Source organism: Schistocerca piceifrons, unplaced genomic scaffold (assembly GCF_021461385.2).
Source record: "Schistocerca piceifrons isolate TAMUIC-IGC-003096 unplaced genomic scaffold, iqSchPice1.1 HiC_scaffold_173, whole genome shotgun sequence".
NCBI classification, from domain to species: Eukaryota; Metazoa; Arthropoda; class Insecta; order Orthoptera; family Acrididae; genus Schistocerca; species Schistocerca piceifrons.
This window is the reverse complement of record NW_025727601.1, coordinates 1-5000: the sequence shown is the minus strand read 5'-3', so window position 1 is coordinate 5000 and position 5000 is coordinate 1. Positions and strand designations below refer to the sequence as shown.

The window sequence follows — 5000 nt, the reverse complement described above, 5'->3', positions numbered from 1 at the left end:
TTCGTTCTTGATTAATGAAAACATACTTGGCAAATGCTTTCGCTTCTGTTCGTCTTGCGACGATCCAAGAATTTCACCTCTAACGTCGCAATACGAATGCCCCCGCCTGTCCCTATTAATCATTACCTCGGGTTCCGAAAACAACAAAATAGAACCGAGGTCCTATTCCATTATTCCATGCACACAGTATTCAGGCGGGCTTGCCTGCTTTAAGCACTCTAATTTGTTCAAAGTAAACGTGCCGGCCCACCGAGACACTCAATAAAGAGCACCCTGGTAGGATTTCAACGGGGTCCGCCTCGGGACGCACGAGCACGCACGAGGCGGTCGCACGCCTTCGGCTCGCCCCACCGCAGGACGTCCCACGATACATGCCAGTTAAACACCGACGGGCGGTGAACCAACAGCGTGGGACACAAATCCAACTACGAGCTTTTTAACCGCAACAACTTTAATATACGCTATTGGAGCTGGAATTACCGCGGCTGCTGGCACCAGACTTGCCCTCCAATAGATACTCGTTAAAGGATTTAAAGTGTACTCATTCCGATTACGGGGCCTCGGATGAGTCCCGTATCGTTATTTTTCGTCACTACCTCCCCGTGCCGGGAGTGGGTAATTTGCGCGCCTGCTGCCTTCCTTGGATGTGGTAGCCGTTTCTCAGGCTCCCCTCTCCGGAATCGAACCCTGATTCCCCGTTACCCGTTACAACCATGGTAGGCGCAGAACCTACCATCGACAGTTGATAAGGCAGACATTTGAAAGATGCGTCGCCGGTACGAGGACCGTGCGATCAGCCCAAAGTTATTCAGAGTCACCAAGGCAAACGGACCGGACGAGCCGACCGATTGGTTTTGATCTAATAAAAGCGTCCCTTCCATCTCTGGTCGGGACTCTGTTTGCATGTATTAGCTCTAGAATTACCACAGTTATCCAAGTAACGTGGGTACGATCTAAGAACCATAACTGATTTAATGAGCCATTCGCGGTTTCACCTTAATGCGGCTTGTACTGAGACATGCATGGCTTAATCTTTGAGACAAGCATATGACTACTGGCAGGATCAACCAGGGAGCTGCGTCAACTAGAGCTGAGCAGCCGGCCGCCCGGGAGTGTGTCCCGGGGGCCCGCGCGAACACGCAAGCGTCCGCTCAATCATTCTGCAAACAGGAGGAGGCTGAGCTCCCCTGCACAATACACCTCGAAACCCTCTCAGGTCCCGGCGGCGCGCAGCGCCGTCCCAAGTACTTGGTCGGGTTCGAGAGAGGCGCAATCGCCCGGAGTTAGGCGAGTAGACGCTTTCGGTGCGACCACCCGTGCTCCCAACTGAGCTTGCCGCTGCGACAGAGGCCCGGGAGCGTGCTGTCGTGGCATTGCCGGCGGGAGACAACACGCGCCACCTACGGTGACCGGCAGCTCCAACGCCAGCGCCACAGAAGGACAAAAGCCCCACTTGGGTGCCGAAGCGAACTCTCCCAGCACAGCGCACGCGCCAACACATCCGCACAGCTGCGATACAAACCACCAGCGAGAACCGCTGGGGCGACCGAGCAGCAGACGGCGTCGCGGCGCCGAGCGCCGGGCGGCGGCGCATCCTCAACGCACACAGTCCTCAATCGGACCAGCACACTGAAGATGTCCACCGCGCTTCGCACCGGGCCCGCGAGGACCTACTTTGGCCGCACGGCGCCGCGCGCAGGGTGCGCCGGCGCGCAGCTGCGACGCCTGCCGCGTCCGTCGGCCGGCGCGCCTGCCACTGGCCGCCCCCACCAGCCGGCTGTAGCGCGTGCGCCCACGCACCGCGCGGCCAGCACGCCGGGAGGCGCCCCCTCACCGGCCGGGGACGGTCCCACCCAGCCACCGCCGCGTATCGCTTCACACCCAGATGCCGTTCAGTTTCGTCGGCATGGTGGGTATCGCTGGAACAACCGGTTCGTACCTCAACCTATCGTCGCCATCACCGATTCACCCCTAGCGAGAACAACCGCACCACAACAGGTTACCATTTGTTCATTTGCGTAACTTCACCAGAAAACGCAGGCGTCCATCGCCATTTGCAACTTCAACGATTATTGCATGCCTGTGTCAGGTGTCACGCCACACTACGTCTGCCCACATACACGCAACAAAATGTGCACGCCTAGACAATACGTGGAAGGTGGCCCCCGTACGTATGCGATGTCCATTGCTCGAACGACTGTCAACCGGCCTCTGTAGCATGTCGCAGATATGGAACGCGGTGCACCATGCCATCACGGTGTGTGAGGGAGAGACGACTAGGTCCGAATACATCAACAGACAGCTCATGCTGATCGCCATCCACGGCGTCCGTTCCTCCCACACGTCTCTATGGCGTACCACACTGCAATCCAGCTCTCATAGGGAGACGACACGTAGCTGCCGTGCACAATATTTGCACTGTATGGTCCGCCGTTTTTGGGCGCAGTCGTTGTACGGTCACACATGTGCCACGATGTATCATTCGGTACATAAGGACGAATGTGCAGTACAGATTGTGGTTTACGCGTACGACATTAGCGGACGGTTGACACAGGCCGCACCACAACGTAGCCTGAGTACGTCGCATGCGAAGGGCATTGAACATGCAAACTTCTCACCAACCAGCTTGCGAAGGCAGGGGGGCAAGGTGGGGACGTGGGGAGGGGCGGCATGTACGTCCTGCTGCCATCCACATTACAGTGTACAGCAGGAGCATGTGGAAAGTCAGCAAGACTTGCAAGGTGTTTAACATGAAGCGATACACAGGGGAGCGGGCAGTGCGGAGTAGCGAACTATATTGCGAGGGTTGCGGGTGGGCAACACTACACTAATTGAACGAGTCGTATAACAATTACAGAGCAGGTTTAGGCGACAACATGGGTTACGTTAGGGGACAACGTGGGTTACGTTAGGGGACAACGTGGGTTACTTTAGGGGACAACGTGGGTTAGGTTAAGGCACAACGTGGGTTAGGTTAAGGCACAACGTGGGTTAGGTTAAGGCACAACGTGGGTTAGGTTTAAGGCACAACGTGGGTTAGGTTAAGGCGACAACGTGGGTTAGGTTAAGGCACAACATGGGTTAGGTTAAGGCACAACGTGGGTTAGGTTAAGGGCACAACGTGGGTTAGGTTAAGGCACAACGTGGGTTAGGTTAAGGCACAACGTGGGTTAGGTTAAGGCACAACGTGGGTTAGGTTAAGGCACAACATGGGTTAGGTTAAGGCACAACATGGGTTAGGTTAAGGCACAACATGGGTTAGGTTAAGGCACAACATGGTTAGGTTAAGGCACAACATGGGTTAGGTTAAGGCACAACGTGGGTTAGGTTAAGGCACAACGTGGGTTAGGTTAGGCACACGTGGGTTAGGTTAAGGCACAACGTGGGTTAGGGTTAAGGCACAACGTGGGTTAGGTTAAGGCACAACATGGGTTAGGTTAAGGCACAACATGGGTTAGGTTAAGGCACAACATGGGTTAGGTTAAGGCACAACATGGGTTAGGTTAAGGCACAACATGGGTTAGGTTAAGGTACAACATGGGTTAGGTTAAGGTACAACATGGGTTAGGTTAAGGTACAACATGGGTTAGGTTAAGGTACAACATGGGTTAGGTTAAGGTACAACATGGGTTAGGTTAAGGTACAACATGGGTTAGGTTAAGGTACAACATGGGTTAGGTTAAGGTACAACATGGGTTAGGTTAAGGTACAACATAGGTTAGGTTAAGGTACAACATAGGTTAGGTTAAGGTACAACATAGGTTAGGTTAAGGTACAACATAGGTTAGTTAAAGGTACAACATAGGTTAGGTTAAGGTACAACATAGGTTAGGTTAAGGTACAACATAGGTTAGGTTAAGGTACAACATAGGTTAGGTTAAGGTACAACATAGGTTAGGTTAAGGTACAACATAGGTTAGGTTAAGGTACAACATAGGTTAGGTTAAGGTACAACATAGGTTAGGTTAAGGTACAACATAGGTTAGGTTAGGTTAGGTTAGGTTACACGTTGTTGTAAGGAAAGGTGTAGGGGGGGGGGCGGGGCGGCAGGTTCGTTGATAGTGATTATAGTAAGTGAATGCTTGTGACATGATCAGATTTGTCACGTCAGGATGCACCTTTGGCTTATTAGAGGCGGCGCTCCAATTCTATGCTTGTGTGAGACCTGTGTCTTTGGACTCATGTCATTGTTTGTGCGCTGTGACAGGAGGTACTATTGTGATGTTGGGTGCACCGTTGTATAGGACATGTGTGGGTGTTGGTGCCTGGTCTGCGCAATGGTGGATGTCGAAAGGCTGGGATATTGTATTTTCCGCATGGACCTCCTGTCTGGTTGTGATAGTGTGGATTGTGTAATGTGGCGGAGAAGATGCACTGGGATGTTGTTCCATGCTGGTGCTTACATATTGTATGTGCGCCTGTTAGAAGCAGAGAGTGGTGCGTGATCAGAGTGTCTGGCTGACGTGTGGTTCCCATTGTGGGCAGACTCTTTCAGCATGTATACGGACAGTTGTGTATATTTGCTGTAGTTTGATGGCTCTGCATTGATTACTAATCAGCGCCGTGTGTACGGGTAATCTGGTTCCAGTCCAAAATGTTCCATCTGTGTACATTAGTGACAAAGACTCCCCCCATGCAGTGGGGCTCGGTCTGTTATAGCTCTTCCGCGTAATATATTTGCCCCACGTTTTTGCGACTGCGAGTGCGAGTGCAACGCGCATGGGGACCGACATGCTGATGGGCTCGGTATCGGACGCCGTACAGTGAGCAACGCGATCGCGTCTCTCGCTCGTAAGTGGTACAGGTCGCGGCTCATGTATAGGGACAGCGGGAATGTCGCATATTGGAAATAACTCTTCATGAAACGCAAGTTATAGGGGTTGGATTGCACTTTACGAGTGCGGGAAACTTCCGCCGTTCATCCGCTGGAGGTGCGCGTGTGGCGGTTGGGGTGGTGCACGAACGGGTGCGGGTGGAGTCATTGCCGGTCCACGGCTTCG

At 53.1% G+C, this 5000-nt stretch overlaps 1 non-coding gene across 1 annotated transcript in view; it reads right to left on the bottom strand.

The window, feature by feature from the left end:
• Nucleotides 1-1074, bottom strand: part of LOC124737612 — a 1907-nt gene extending 833 nt beyond the window's left edge. The window contains exon 1 of the ribosomal RNA XR_007009810.1: nt 1-1074. This exon is cut by the window's left edge and continues 833 nt beyond it. This is a non-coding gene — a ribosomal RNA (small subunit ribosomal RNA).
• Between the last annotated feature and the right edge of the window lie 3926 nt (nt 1075-5000).